At 32.0% G+C, this 17,893-nt stretch overlaps 1 protein-coding gene and 2 pseudogenes across 6 annotated transcripts in view; 2 read left to right on the top strand and 1 right to left on the bottom strand.

The window, feature by feature from the left end:
- Nucleotides 1–17,893, bottom strand: part of LOC145263177 (DNA topoisomerase 2-alpha-like) — a 206,104-nt gene that overhangs the window by 140,974 nt on the left and 47,237 nt on the right. The gene's annotated exons all lie outside the window — the stretch shown is intronic.
- Nucleotides 5,914–6,047, top strand: LOC145263451 (U2 spliceosomal RNA; annotated as a pseudogene).
- Nucleotides 12,732–12,865, top strand: LOC145263450 (U2 spliceosomal RNA; annotated as a pseudogene).

Here is a 17,893-nt window from a genome sequence, read left to right as displayed (position 1 = left end):
TGATACCAAATTTGTCAACTCTGGTTCCGTCTTTCAAAAGTTTTAGCGTTACAAACAAACATACATACATACATACATACATACACACCGATTTTTGCCTTTTATATATATAGACTAGCAGGGCTACCCGGCGTTGCTCGGGACCGTATAAACAATGAAAAAACAAAAGCAGATATTGAACATATGTTTGATTCTTAGGGGAGAGGAATCTTTCATCTCTATGTATTATTTGTTTTATCTACCCTAGGACTGATATTGTTCATGTTTTATCCCTAGCATAGGTAATTTACAGCATGTATATGAAATTGTTTTACCTTAGGGAGAAGAGAACAGGTAATATACAACATAATGTGTCTATATTACATCCCTGGCAACGCCTAGAAACCAGCTAGAACATGTATTTCAGTCAATCTTTATTATATCCTGGGCTATGCCGGGAAACCAGCTAATCTCTTTTTAGTGACTTGACCACCAAAATACCTCCCTAAGTGTGTCCTTTCTTTTGAACTTATTAGATATAGGTATCTAGAAATGTGTGTGAAATTTTGTTGAATGCATTGTTCACTATGATTTTCTTATTGTTCTACACAATATCAACTGTAGCGAAATAACACAGTAAACTTAGTGTAGTGTTAGAATAAAGAGCAAAGGAAAAAATTAGAATCATATTTTGTAATTGCAAATCTAAATTTGCTAGCATGTACCAGTATTTGCCAGGTTGTGGAAATTTGGAACTTATAACATATGTAGTGGCCTTTTCCTAGATACCTATTGCTAAAAATTATATTTTCATTTTGTTAGAAAAATCTCTCTTCAGATGCCCTGCATCATTCAAAATAAAAACAAATATTTTTATAATTGTTTCAGTATATTGCTACACAATGTGAAAGTTTTTAACGTTTGTAAAAAAAGTCATGAATGTGCTTATATTGCAAAAAAGAAAATATCAGTGCACAGTATTGAAAGTGTTTGAGATTCAAAAGTCTGTAACATTTCTACTAACTTCATAAGATGTCATGTGAGAAACTGAATTGAATATCAAGACATTATCTGAAGCGTTTTTATTTTGGTGTAACATATGTGTTTACAGTGAACCTTAACTTTTAATAAACAGATTGGTATGCAATGACATAGGCTAAGAATCTTTAAAATATATATAAATTGGAAAAATGTGTGAACAAATGAAAAAAAAATGATCCGCTCCACTTGATGACATCAAGCACAGTAATATTTTAGTGAAGAAAATATGAAATTGATGTTCAGTGATTAGTTTGGATGAATGAGAAAATGTAATTGTTTGATGCATAAAAATAACTCAGTTGCTGTATTTGATATTAAGCAGCAAAATATAGTGATTTGAATATTTGGGAAAACATCAAACCAGATTATGTAAAAAGAAAAAAAAAAGATGAAATTAGAAAATATATATTTTATGTTTATGAGTTCTGCCAATCAAAATTTTGTGGCAGAAATTGGGTGATTACCATGCAATTTTATTTTGGTAAAATTCTTAAATTATTAGAATGTTTATTATAATTTCTAATTAGTGACTTGTTATAATCAAAATCCGCCCTAAAGAGTGTCCTTTCTTTTATTAGGTATCAGAGTAGGTATCAAGATTTCTACTTCTATACAAATGTGATATTTCAGATCTGTACATAAAAAATTTGTTGAATATATAGGTTGAGAATTGTTCTGTGTCGCTCTCTCTCACACACACACGCATTCTCACTTTTATAGATATAATAGATAGATTACTCTAGATATATTTCCATATGTCTGAATACCCTATATACAAATTTTCAAATCTGTAGATAAAAAAATTTGTTGAGTATATAGGTTTAAAATTGTTCTCTCTCTCTCTCTCTCTCACACACACATTCTCAATTTTAGAGATATAATAGATAGATTATGCTAGATATATTTCCATATGTCTGAATACCCTATATACAAATTTTCTAATCTGTAGATCAAATATTTGTTGAATATATAGGTTGAAAATTGTTCTTACTCTCTCTCTCTCTCTCTCTGGCTACCTCACACACACATTCTAACTTTTATAGATATAATAGATAGATTATGCTAGATATATTTCCATATGTGTGAATACCCTATATACAAATTTTCTAATTTGTAGATAAAAAATTTGTAGAGTGCATAGGTTGAGAATTGTTCTCTCTATCTCTCACACACACACATTCTAACTTTTAAAGATATAATAGATTATGCTAGATATATTTCGATATTTCTGAATACCCTATATATAAAAATTTGTTGAATGTATAGGTTGAGAACTGTTCTCTCTCTCTCTCTCTCTCGCTCACACACACACACATTCTCACTTTTATAGATATAATAGAAAGACTATCCTAGATATATTTCTATTTGTATGAATACTCTATATACAAATTTTAAAATCTGTAGATAAAGAATTTGTTGAGTATATGGGTTGAGAATTGTTCTCTCTCTCTCTCTCACACACACACACATTCTCACTTTTATAGATATAATAGATTATGCTAGATATATTTCCATATGTCTGAATACCCTATATACAAATTTTCAAATCTGTAGATAAAAAATTTGTTGAGTATATAGGTTGAGAATTGTTCTCTCTCTCTCTATCACACACATTCTCACTTTTATAGATATAATAGACAGATTATGCCAGATATATTAAAATATGTCTGAATGCCCAATATACAAATTTTGAAATCTGTAGATAAAAAATTTGTTGTATACATAGGTTGACAATTGTCCTCTCTCTCACACACACACACATTCTCACTTTTATACATATAATAGATAGATTATGCTAGATATATTTCTATATGTCTGAACACCCTATATACAAATGTTCAAATCTGTGGATAAAAAATTTGTTGAATGTATAGGTTGAGAATTTTTATCTCTCTCTTTTTCTCTCTCTCTCTCTCTCGCTATCTCACACACACGCATTCTCACTTTTATAGATAAAATAGATAGATTATGCTAGATATATTTCCATATGTCTGAATACCCTATATACAAAGTTTCAAATCTGTAGATAAAAAATTTGTTGAATATATAGGTTTAGAATTGTTCTCTCTCTCTCTCACACACACATTCTAACTTTTGTAGTTATAATAGATAGATTATGCTAGATATATTTCCATATGTCTGAATACCCTATATACAAATTTTCTAAACTGTAGGTAAAAAATTTGTTGAGTATGTAGGTTAAGAATTGTTCTCTCTCTCTCACACACACACACACACACACACAAGTTCTCACTTTTATAGATATAATAGATAGATTATGCTAGATATATTTCTATATGTCTGCCTACCCTATATACAAATTTCCAAATCTGTGCCCAAAAATGTGTGGAATATATAGGTTGAGAATTGTTCTCTCTCTCTCTCTCTCACACATATTCTCACTTTTATAGGTTATATAGGTTGAGAATTTTTTGCTCTTTCCATCACTCACATTCACACTTTTATAGATATAATACATAGATTATGCCAGATATATTTACATATGTCTGAATACCCAATATACACATTTTCAAATCTGTAGATAAAAAATTAGTTGAATATATAGGTTGAGAATTGTTCTCTCTCTCTCTCTTTCTCTCTCTCTCACACACACATTCTCACTTTTATAGATATAATAGATAGATTATGCTAGATATATTTCCATACGTCTGAATACCCTATATCCAAATTTTCTAATATGTAGATAAAAAATTTGTTGAATATATAGGGTGAGAATTTTCCTTCCTCTCTTTCTCTCTCTCTCTTTCTCACACACACACAAGCTGAAAATTGTTCTCTCTCTCTCTCTGACTCTCTCTCTCTCTCTCACACACACACACATGGTCATTTTATAGATATAATAGATAGGTTATGCTAGATATATTTCTATATGTCTGAATACCCTATATACAAATTTTTAAATCTGTAGATAAAAAATTTGTTGAGTATATAGGTTGAGAATTGTTCTTTCTCTCTCTCTCACACACACATTCTCACTTTTATAGATATAATAGATTATGCTAGATATATTTCCAAATGTCTGAATACCCTATATACAAATTTTCAAATCTGTAAAGATAGAATTTGTTGAATATATAGGTTGAGAATTGTTCTCTCTCTCTCTCTTTCACACACATTCTCACTTTTATAGATATAATAGATAGATTATGCTAGATATATTTCCTTATGTCTGAATACCCTATATACAAATTATCAAATCTGTAGATACAAAATTTGTTGAGTATATAGGTTGAGAATTGTTCTCTCTCTCTCTCTCTCACTCACTCACTCACTCACTCACACACACACACATTCTACCTTTTATAGATATAATAGATTATGCTAGATATATTTCCATATGTCTGAATACCCTGTATACAAATTTTCAGATCTGTACATAAAAATTAGTTGAATATATAGGTTGAGAATTGTTCTCTCTCTCTCTCTTCTCTCTCTCTCTTTCACACACATTCTCACTTTTCTAGATATAATAGACAGATTATGCTAGATATTTTTTCCATATGTCTGAATACCCTATATACAAATTTTCTAATCGGTAGATAAAAAATTTGTTGAATATATACGGTGAGAATTGTACTTACTCTCTCTCTCTCTCTCTCACGCACACATTCTCACTTTTATGGATATAATAGATAGATTATGCTGGATATATTTCCATATGTCTGAATACCCTATATACAAATGGTCAAATCTGTAGATAACAAATTTATTGAATAGATAGGTTGAGAATTGTTCTCTCTCTCTCTCTCTCGCAACCTTACACACACAACCACACGCAAACATTCTGACTTTTATAGATATAATAGATCGATTATGCTAGATATATTTCCATATGTCTGTATACCCAATATACAAATTTTCAAATCTGTAGGTAAAAAATTTGTTGAATATATAGGTTGAGAATTGTTCTCTCTCTCTCACACACTCACATTCTCACTTTTATAGATATAATGTATAGATTATGCTAGATATATTTCTATATGTCTGAATACCCTATATACAAAGTTTAAAATCCGTAGATAAAAATACGTTGAGTATATAGGTTGAGAATTGTTCTCTCTCTCTCTTACGCACACACACACACACACACACACACACACATTTTCACTTTTATAGATATAATAGATAGATTATGCTAGATATATTTCCATATGTCTGAATACCCTATATACAAATTTTCAAATCTGTAGATAAAAAATGTATTGAATATATAGGTTGAGAATTGTTGTCTCTCTCTCTCTCTCTCTCTCTCTCTCTCTCTCTCTCTCTCTCTGGCTACCTCACACACACACACATTTTCACTTTTATAGATATAATAGATAGATTATGCTAGATATATTTCCATATGTCTGAATACCCTATATACAAACTTTCAAATCTGTAGATAAAAAATTTGTTGAGTATATAGGTTGAGAATTGTTCTCTCTCTCTCACACGAAACTGTGCGCTCGGCTTCTTCCCCCCCTTCCCACCCCAAATGCTTGGGAAACTGTGCACTGTTTTTGTTGGTTTTCAAGCTGCCTCTTCCCCCCCCCACACACACACAGTTTAACAGTAGTAGGAGGTCAAGAGAAAGAGGGTGAGAGAGAGAGAAGAGTAAGTTGGTGAGAGAGAGAGAAAAGAGAAAGAGGGTGTTGGTTTTATATTTTTATTATCGTCTAATATTTTGAAAGCTGAATTTCTAATAAAATGTGCATCTATAGGAGATAATGCCTGGGAATGTGTTCCCCCCCCCCACAGTTTAACAGTGGTGTGACGTCAAGAGAAAGAGGGTGAGAGAGAGGGAAGAGTAAGTGGGTGAGAGAGAGAAAGAGAGAGAAAAAAAAAGAAAGACGGTGTTGGTTTTGTGAAAAAAGTTGTTATTTACAATTGTTCGCATTCTTGGCCTTTTGGTCAAGATCAAAGTGTAGTATCTGTTCTTCAGATGCTGCACTTCTATTTCTTGTTCTCTTTCGGTGGAGGAGAAATCCTCCACGACTGAGACAATTTTTATTTTTGTACCTTTTCTCCACGTTAAAAAACGACCCTGGTGTCTAACTCTGTCCCGTGGGGAGGCATAGTAAATAGGTACAATTGTTCGCCATTAGTGGATGTTGACGTCACGTCACGTGACATGACTAAGCGTTTTTTTTTTTTAGTATGAATAACATTTTTTGTTTTAATTATAAAGTCTACACTTAATTTTATAGAAAATGATGTATATATAATAGAAAAAAAAAATTACTGGTTTTGTTGGATTCAAGTGGATCCCCCCCCCCTCCAGTTTAAGAGATAGCAGGTCACGTGGTAATATACAAAATGGCTAGCGTAAATATAAAGATCGGTTTTTTTATCGACGAATATTTTGAAAGCTGAATTTTTTTTTATTCCTGTACATTTTTTCCTGATATTTTTCGTTAAAACTCTTGTATAAATACTATTTTTAACCAGTTAAATACGTTGGAGACATTGTCATGGAGTTTAATAATCTCTAGAACAAAGCAGAAGAGAAATTACAAAAGTATCGGTAAAACAAAGTGTTTGTTTACATTTGTTCGCCATTACTGGATGTTGACGTCACGTCACGTGACATGACTAAGCGTTTTTGGATTATGTAATATTAACATTAAAATGACAGGTTTTTTTGGGGGCCCCCCTAGGAGAGAAATGATCAGTTCACCCCCTTTTAATGGTCCGTTTGGTGTGGAATTTCGATATTTGTCATGCGGGTGATCAAGGTTCAATATGATACATAATTTGTCAACTTTGGTTGTGTCTGTCAAAAGTTTGAGCTGACGTCACGTCACGTGACACGTATTGAATAACGTTAAAATGACAGGTTTTTTGGGGGGCCCCCCTAGGAGAAAAACGATCAGTTGACCCCTTTCTACTGGTCCGTTTGACGTGAAATTTCGATATTTGTCATCCGGGTGATCAAGGTGCAATATGATACCAAATTTGTCAACTCTGGTTCCGTCTTTCAAAAGTTTTAGCGTTACAAACAAACATACATACATACATACATACATACACACCGATTTTTGCCTTTTATATATATAGACTAGCAGGGCTACCCGGCGTTGCTCGGGACCGTATAAACAATGAAAAAACAAAAGCAGATATTGAACATATGTTTGATTCTTAGGGGAGAGGAATCTTTCATCTCTATGTATTATTTGTTTTATCTACCCTAGGACTGATATTGTTCATGTTTTATCCCTAGCATAGGTAATTTACAGCATGTATATGAAATTGTTTTACCTTAGGGAGAAGAGAACAGGTAATATACAACATAATGTGTCTATATTACATCCCTGGCAACGCCTAGAAACCAGCTAGAACATGTATTTCAGTCAATCTTTATTATATCCTGGGCTATGCCGGGAAACCAGCTAATCTCTTTTTAGTGACTTGACCACCAAAATACCTCCCTAAGTGTGTCCTTTCTTTTGAACTTATTAGATATAGGTATCTAGAAATGTGTGTGAAATTTTGTTGAATGCATTGTTCACTATGATTTTCTTATTGTTCTACACAATATCAACTGTAGCGAAATAACACAGTAAACTTAGTGTAGTGTTAGAATAAAGAGCAAAGGAAAAAATTAGAATCATATTTTGTAATTGCAAATCTAAATTTGCTAGCATGTACCAGTATTTGCCAGGTTGTGGAAATTTGGAACTTATAACATATGTAGTGGCCTTTTCCTAGATACCTATTGCTAAAAATTATACTTTCATTTTGTTAGAAAAATCTCTCTTCAGATGCCCTGCATCATTCAAAATAAAAACAAATATTTTTATAATTGTTTCAGTATATTGCTACACAATGTGAAAGTTTTTAACGTTTGTAAAAAAAATCATGAATGTGCTTATATTGCAAAAAAGAAAATATCAGTGCACAGTATTGAAAGTGTTTGAGATTCAAAAGTCTGTAACATTTCTACTAACTTCATAAGATGTCATGTGAGAAACTGAATTGAATATCAAGACATTATCTGAAGCGTTTTTATTTTGGTGTAACATATGTGTTTACAGTGAACCTTAACTTTTAATAAACAGATTGGTATGCAATGACATAGGCTAAGAATCTTTAAAATATATATAAATTGGAAAAATGTGTGAACAAATGAAAAAAAAATGATCCGCTCCACTTGATGACATCAAGCACAGTAATATTTTAGTGAAGAAAATATGAAATTGATGTTCAGTGATTAGTTTGGATGAATGAGAAAATGTAATTGTTTGATGCATAAAAATAACTCAGTTGCTGTATTTGATATTAAGCAGCAAAATATAGTGATTTGAATATTTGGGAAAACATCAAACCAGATTATGTAAAAAGAAAAAAAAAAGATGAAATTAGAAAATATATATTTTATGTTTATGAGTTCTGCCAATCAAAATTTTGTGGCAGAAATTGGGTGATTACCATGCAATTTTATTTTGGTAAAATTCTTAAATTATTAGAATGTTTATTATAATTTCTAATTAGTGACTTGTTATAATCAAAATCCGCCCTAAAGAGTGTCCTTTCTTTTATTAGGTATCAGAGTAGGTATCAAGATTTCTACTTCTATACAAATGTGATATTTCAGATCTGTACATAAAAAATTTGTTGAATATATAGGTTGAGAATTGTTCTCTCTCTCTCACACACACATTCTCAATTTTAGAGATATAATAGATAGATTATGCTAGATATATTTCCATATGTCTGAATACCCTATATACAAATTTTCTAATCTGTAGATCAAATATTTGTTGAATATATAGGTTGAAAATTGTTCTTACTCTCTCTCTCTCTCTCTCTGGCTACCTCACACACACATTCTAACTTTTATAGATATAATAGATAGATTATGCTAGATATATTTCCATATGTGTGAATACCCTATATACAAATTTTCTAATTTGTAGATAAAAAATTTGTAGAGTGCATAGGTTGAGAATTGTTCTCTCTATCTCTCACACACACACATTCTAACTTTTAAAGATATAATAGATTATGCTAGATATATTTCGATATTTCTGAATACCCTATATATAAAAATTTGTTGAATGTATAGGTTGAGAACTGTTCTCTCTCTCTCTCTCTCGCTCACACACACACACATTCTCACTTTTATAGATATAATAGAAAGATTATCCTAGATATATTTCTATTTGTATGAATACTCTATATACACATTTTAAAATCTGTAGATAAAGAATTTGTTGAGTATATGGGTTGAGAATTGTTCTCTCTCTCTCTCTCTCTCTCTCTCTCACACACACACACACATTCTCACTTTTATAGATATAATAGATTATGCTAGATATATTTCCATATGTCTGAATACCCTATATACAAATTTTCAAATCTGTAGATAAAAAATTTGTTGAGTATATAGGTTGAGAATTGTTCTCTCTCTCTCTATCACACACATTCTCACTTTTATAGATATAATAGACAGATTATGCCAGATATATTAAAATATGTCTGAATGCCCAATATACAAATTTTGAAATCTGTAGATAAAAAATTTGTTGTATACATAGGTTGACAATTGTCCTCTCTCTCACACACACACACATTCTCACTTTTATACATATAATAGATAGATTATGCTAGATATATTTCTATATGTCTGAACACCCTATATACAAATGTTCAAATCTGTGGATAAAAAATTTGTTGAATGTATAGGTTGAGAATTTTTATCTCTCTCTTTTTCTCTCTCTCTCTCTCTCGCTATCTCACACACACGCATTCTCACTTTTATAGATAAAATAGATAGATTATGCTAGATATATTTCCATATGTCTGAATACCCTATATACAAAGTTTCAAATCTGTAGATAAAAAATTTGTTGAATATATAGGTTTAGAATTGTTCTCTCTCTCTCTCACACACACATTCTAACTTTTGTAGTTATAATAGATAGATTATGCTAGATATATTTCCATATGTCTGAATACCCTATATACAAATTTTCTAAACTGTAGGTAAAAAATTTGTTGAGTATGTAGGTTAAGAATTGTTCTCTCTCTCTCTCTCACACACACACACACACAAGTTCTCACTTTTATAGATATAATAGATAGATTATGCTAGATATATTTCTATATGTCTGCCTACCCTATATACAAATTTCCAAATCTGTGCCCAAAAATGTGTGGAATATATAGGTTGAGAATTGTTCTCTCTCTCTCTCTCTCACACATATTCTCACTTTTATAGGTTATATAGGTTGAGAATTTTTTGCTCTTTCCATCACTCACATTCACACTTTTATAGATATAATACATAGATTATGCCAGATATATTTACATATGTCTGAATACCCAATATACACATTTTCAAATCTGTAGATAAAAAATTAGTTGAATATATAGGTTGAGAATTGTTCTCTCTCTCTTTCTCTCTCTCTCACACACACATTCTCACTTTTATAGATATAATAGATAGATTATGCTAGATATATTTCCATACGTCTGAATACCCTATATCCAAATTTTCTAATATGTAGATAAAAAATTTGTTGAATATATAGGGTGAGAATTTTCCTTCCTCTCTTTCTCTCTCTCTCTTTCTCACACACACACAAGCTGAAAATTGTTCTCTCTCTCTCTCTGACTCTCTCTCTCTCTCTCACACACACACACATGGTCATTTTATAGATATAATAGATAGGTTATGCTAGATATATTTCTATATGTCTGAATACCCTATATACAAATTTTTAAATCTGTAGATAAAAAATTTGTTGAGTATATAGGTTGAGAATTGTTCTTTCTCTCTCTCTCACACACACATTCTCACTTTTATAGATATAATAGATTATGCTAGATATATTTCCAAATGTCTGAATACCCTATATACAAATTTTCAAATCTGTAAAGATAGAATTTGTTGAATATATAGGTTGAGAATTGTTCTCTCTCTCTCTCTTTCACACACATTCTCACTTTTATAGATATAATAGATAGATTATGCTAGATATATTTCCTTATGTCTGAATACCCTATATACAAATTATCAAATCTGTAGATACAAAATTTGTTGAGTATATAGGTTGAGAATTGTTCTCTCTCTCTCTCTCTCTCACTCACTCACTCACTCACTCACACACACACACACACATTCTACCTTTTATAGATATAATAGATTATGCTAGATATATTTCCATATGTCTGAATACCCTGTATACAAATTTTCAGATCTGTACATAAAAATTAGTTGAATATATAGGTTGAGAATTGTTCTCTCTCTCTCTCTTCTCTCTCTCTCTTTCACACACATTCTCACTTTTCTAGATATAATAGATAGATTATGCTAGATATATTTCCATATGTCTGAATACCCTATATACAAATTTTCTAATCGGTAGATAAAAAATTTGTTGAATATATAGGGTGAGAATTGTACTTACTCTCTCTCTCTCTCTCTCTCTCTCACGCACACATTCTCACTTTTATGGATATAATAGATAGATTATGCTGGATATATTTCCATATGTCTGAATACCCTATATACAAATGGTCAAATCTGTAGATAACAAATTTATTGAATAGATAGGTTGAGAATTGTTCTCTCTCTCTCTCTCGCAACCTTACACACACAACCACACGCAAACATTCTGACTTTTATAGATATAATAGATCGATTATGCTAGATATATTTCCATATGTCTGAATACCCAATATACAAATTTTCAAATCTGTAGGTAAAAAATTTGTTGAATATATAGGTTGAGAATTGTTCTCTCTCTCTCACACACTCACATTCTCACTTTTATAGATATAATGTATAGATTATGCTAGATATATTTCTATATGTCTGAATACCCTATATACAAAGTTTAAAATCCGTAGATAAAAATACGTTGAGTATATAGGTTGAGAATTGTTCTCTCTCTCTCTTACGCACACACACACACACACACACACACACACATTTTCACTTTTATAGATATAATAGATAGATTATGCTAGATATATTTCCATATGTCTGAATACCCTATATACAAATTTTCAAATCTGTAGATAAAAAATGTATTGAATATATAGGTTGAGAATTGTTGTCTCTCTCTCTCTCTCTCTCTCTCTCTCTCTCTCTCTCTCTCTCTGGCTACCTCACACACACACACATTTTCACTTTTATAGATATAATAGATAGATTATGCTAGATATATTTCCATATGTCTGAATACCCTATATACAAACTTTCAAATCTGTAGATAAAAAATTTGTTGAGTATATAGGTTGAGAATTGTTCTCTCTCTCTCACACGAAACTGTGCGCTCGGCTTCTTCCCCCCCTTCCCACCCCAAATGCTTGGGAAACTGTGCACTGTTTTTGTTGGTTTTCAAGCTGCCTCTTCCCCCCCACCACACACACACACAGTTTAACAGTAGTAGGAGGTCAAGAGAAAGAGGGTGAGAGAGAGAGAAGAGTAAGTTGGTGAGAGAGAGAGAAAAGAGAAAGAGGGTGTTGGTTTTATATTTTTATTATCGTCTAATATTTTGAAAGCTGAATTTCTAAAAAAATGTGCATCTATAGGAGATAATGCCTGGGAATGTGTTCCCCCCCCCACAGTTTAACAGTGGTGTGACGTCAAGAGAAAGAGGGTGAGAGAGAGGGAAGAGTAAGTGGGTGAGAGAGAGAAAGAGAGAGAAAAAAAAGAAAGACGGTGTTGGTTTTGTGAAAAAAGTTGTTATTTACAATTGTTCGCATTCTTGGCCTTTTGGTCAAGATCAAAGTGTAGTATCTGTTCTTCAGATGCTGCACTTCTATTTCTTGTTCTCTTTCGGTGGAGGAGAAATCCTCCACGACTGAGACAATTTTTATTTTTGTACCTTTTCTCCACGTTAAAAAACGACCCTGGTGTCTAACTCTGTCCCGTGGGGAGGCATAGTAAATAGGTACAATTGTTCGCCATTAGTGGATGTTGACGTCACGTCACGTGACATGACTAAGCGTTTTTTTTTTTTAGTATGAATAACATTTTTTGTTTTAATTATAAAGTCTACACTTAATTTTATAGAAAATGATGTATATATAATAGAAAAAAAAAATTACTGGTTTTGTTGGATTCAAGTGGATCCCCCCCCCCTCCAGTTTAAGAGATAGCAGGTCACGTGGTAATATACAAAATGGCTAGCGTAAATATAAAGATCGGTTTTTTTATCGACGAATATTTTGAAAGCTGAATTTTTTTTTATTCCTGTACATTTTTTCCTGATATTTTTCGTTAAAACTCTTGTATAAATACTATTTTTAACCAGTTAAATACGTTGGAGACATTGTCATGGAGTTTAATAATCTCTAGAACAAAGCAGAAGAGAAATTACAAAAGTATCGGTAAAACAAAGTGTTTGTTTACATTTGTTCGCCATTACTGGATGTTGACGTCACGTCACGTGACATGACTAAGCGTTTTTGGATTATGTAATATTAACATTAAAATGACAGGTTTTTTTGGGGGGCCCCCCTAGGAGAGAAATGATCAGTTCACCCCCTTTTAATGGTCCGTTTGGTGTGGAATTTCGATATTTGTCATGCGGGTGATCAAGGTTCAATATGATACATAATTTGTCAACTTTGGTTGTGTCTGTCAAAAGTTTGAGCTGACGTCACGTCACGTGACACGTATTGAATAACGTTAAAATGACAGGTTTTTTGGGGGGCCCCCCTAGGAGAAAAACGATCAGTTGACCCCTTTCTACTGGTCCGTTTGACGTGAAATTTCGATATTTGTCATCCGGGTGATCAAGGTGCAATATGATACCAAATTTGTCAACTCTGGTTCCGTCTTTCAAAAGTTTTAGCGTTACAAACAAACATACATACATACATACATACACACCGATTTTTGCCTTTTATATATATAGAAGACTAGCAGGGCTACCCGGCGTTGCTCGGGACCGTATAAACAATGAAAAAACAAAAGCAGATATTGAACATATGTTTTATTCTTAGGGGAGACGAATCTTTCATCTCTATGTATTATTTGTTTTATCTACCCCCGGACTGGTATTGTTCATGTTTTATCCCTAGCATAGGTAATTTACAGCATGTATATGAAATTGTTTTACCTTAGGGAGAAGAGAACAGGTAATATACAACATAATGTGTCTATATTACATCCCTGGCAACGCCTAGAAACCAGCTAGAACATGTATTTCAGTCAATCTTTATTACATCCTGGGCTATGCCGGGAAACCAGCTAATCTCTATTTAGTGACTTGACCACCAAAATACCTCCCTAAGTGTGTCCTTTCTTTTGAACTTATTAGATATAGGTATCTAGAAATGTGTGTGAAATTTTGTTGAATGCATTGTTCACTATGATTTTCTTATTGTTCTACACAATATCAACTGTAGCGAAATAAAACAGTAAACTTAGTGTAGTGTTAGAATAAAGAGCAAAGGAAAAAATTAGAATCATATTCTGTAATTGCAAATCTAAATTTGCTAGCGTGTACCAGTATTTGCCAGGTTGTGGAAATTTGGAATTTATAACGTATGTAGTGGCCTTTTCCTAGATACCTATTGCTAAAAATTATACTTTCATTTTGTTAGAAAAATCTCTCTTCGGATGCCCTGCATCATCCAAAATAAAAACAAATATTTTTATAATTGTTTCAGTACATTGCTACACATTGTGAAATTTGTTGACGTTTGTAAAAAAAAATCATGAATGTGCTTATATTCCAAAAAAGAAAATATCAGTGCACAGTATTGAAAGTGTTTGAGATTCAAAAGTCTGTAACATTTCTACTAACTTCATAAGATGTCATGTGAGAAACTTAATTGAATATCAAGACATTATCTGAAGCGTTTTTATTTTGGTGTAACGTATGTGTTTACAGTGAACCGTAACTTTTAATAAACAGCTTGGTATGCAATGACATAGGCTAAGAATCTTAGACAAAATATATATAAATTGGAAAAATGTGTGAACAAATGAAAAAAAAATGATCCGCTCCACTTGATGACATCAAGCACAGTAATATTTTAGTGAAGAAAATATGAAATTGATGTTCAGTGATTAGTTTGGATGAATGAGAAAATGTAATTGTTTGATGCATAAAAAATAACTCATTTGCTGTATTTGATATTAAGCAGCAAAATATAGTGATTTGAATATTAAGGAAAACATCAAATCAGATTATATAAAAAAAAAGATGAAATTAGAAAATATATATTTTCTGTTTATGAGTTTTGCCAATCAAAATTTTGTGGCAGAAATTGGGTGATTACCATGCAATTTTATTTTGATAAAATTCTTAAATTATTTCAATGTTTATTATAATTTCTTATTAGTGACTTGTTATCATCAAAATCCGCCCCAAAGAGTGTCCTTTCTTTTATTAGGTATCAGAATAGGTATCCAGATTTCTACTTCTATACAAATGTGATATTTCGGATCTGTAGATAAACAATTTGTTGCATATATAAGCTGAGAATTGTTCTCTCTCATTCTCTCTCTCACACACCCACACATTCTCACTTTTATAGATATAATAGATAAATTATGCTAGATATATTTCCATGTGTCTGAATAATCTATATACAAATTTTCAAATCTGTAGATAAAAAATTTGTTGAGTATATAGGTTGAGAATTGTTCTCTCTCTCTCTCTCTCCTCTCACGCATGCTCACTTTTATAGATATAATAGATAGATTATGCTAGATATATTTCCATATGTCTGAATACACTATATAAAAATTTTCTAATCTGTAGATAAAAATTTGTTGAATATAAAGGGTGAGAATTGTTCTTACTCTCTCTCTCTCACACACAGACATATTCTCACTTTTATAGACATAATAGATAGATTATGCTAGATATATTTCCATATGTCTGAATACCCTATATACCAATTTTCAAATCTGTAGATAAAAAATTTGTTGAATATATAGGTTGAGAATTGTTCTCTCGCTTTGTCTCTCTCTCTCTTGCTACCTCACACACACACACACGCAAACATTCTCACTTTTATAGATATAATAGATAGATTATGCTAGATATATTTCCATATGTCTGAATACCCTATATACAAATTATCTAATCTGTAGATATAAAATTTGTTGAGTATATAGGTTGAGAATTGCTCTCTCTCTCACAGACACACACATTTTCACTTTTGTAGATATAATAGATAGATTATGCTAGATATATTTCCGTATGTATGAATACCCTTTATAACAAATTTAAAATCTGTAGATAAAAAATTTGTTGAATATATAGGTTAAGAATTGTTCTCTCTCTCTCTCTCTACCTCACACACACCCACACACACAAACATTCTGACTTTTATAGATATAATAGATAGATTATGCTAGATATATTCCATATGTCTGAATACCCTATATACAAATTTTCTAATCTGTAGATAAAAAATTTGTTGAATATTTTCAACCCTTATCCTCGAGTGGCGTCTGGGCCTTGATAAGTAGTAATGCGTATTTAGCAAAATATAAATATATATATATATAACAAATTTACTGAATTTCCATTACTAACGATTACTGTATTGTCCAATTGACTACTGCGCTTTTCAACCCTTATCCTCGAGTGGCCTCTGGGCCTTGAGAAGTAGTAATTACTAACGATTACTATATTGACCAATGGACTACTGCACTTTTTAACCCTTATCCTCGGGTGGCCTCTGGGCCTTATTGTCCAATTGACTACTGTGGACTTTTTAACTCTTATGCTCGAGTGGCCTCTGGGCCTTGATAAGTGGAAATGACCAAGTAACAAAAAATAGGTATATAACAAATTTACTGAATTTCCATTACTAACGATTACTATATTGTCCAATTGACTACTGTGCACTTTTCAATCCTTATCCTCGAGTGGCCTCTGGGCCTTGATAAATGGTAATGCGTATGTAACAAAATATACATATATATAACAAATTTACTGAATTTCCATTACTAACGATTACTATATTGTCCAATTGACTACTGCACTTTTAAACGCTTATCCTCGAGTGGCCTCTGGGCCTTGATAAGTGGTAATACCATCGAGTGGCCTCTGGGCCTTAATAAGTGGTTGTGCCTAAGTAACAAAAAATAGGTATATTACAAATATCCCGCATTTCCATTACAACCGACTACTACGGTGCACTTTTCAATCCTTATCCTCGAGTGGCCTGTGGGCTTTGATAAGTGGTAATGCGTATTTAACAAAATATTAATATATATATAACAAATTTACTGAATTTCCATTACTAACAATTACTATATTTTGTCCAATTGACTACTGCACTTTTCAACACTTATCCTCTAGTGGCCTCTGGGCCTTGATAAGTGGTAATGCCTATCTAAACAAAATATAAATATATATATAACAAATTTCCCGACTTTCCATTACTAACGATTACTATGTTGTCCAATTAACTACTGCCATTTTCAACCCTTATCCTCGGGTGGCCTCTGGGCCTTATTGTCCAATTGACTACTGTGCACATTTAACTCTTATCCTCGAGATGTATCTGGGCCTTGATAAGTGGAAATGCCTAAGTAACAAAAAAATAGATATATAACAAATTTCCCAAATTTGACTACTGTGCACTTTTCAACTCTTATCCTCGAGTGGCCTCTGGGCCTTGATAAGTGGTCATATATATTTTTTACAAAATAAAAAAAAAGGTTGGAGTCGCTGAATAACTCATCCTCCCGTTAAAGCGGTTCCATCCTCTTTCCCCAATTTGACTACTGTGCACTTTTCAACTCTCGTCCTCGAGTGGACTATGGGCCTTGATAAGTGGTAATACATATTTTATGAAAAATATATATATATATATATATATATATATATAACAAAATAGGTTGGAGTTGCTGAATAACTCATCCTCCTGTTAAAGCGGTTCCATC

This window comes from Euprymna scolopes, chromosome 38 (genome assembly GCF_053919585.1).
Source record: "Euprymna scolopes isolate OS-2025 chromosome 38, ASM5391958v1, whole genome shotgun sequence".
NCBI classification, from domain to species: domain Eukaryota; kingdom Metazoa; phylum Mollusca; class Cephalopoda; order Sepiida; family Sepiolidae; genus Euprymna; species Euprymna scolopes.
Note: the sequence above shows the minus strand (reverse complement) of the source record. Positions and strands in the feature narration are given on the sequence as shown.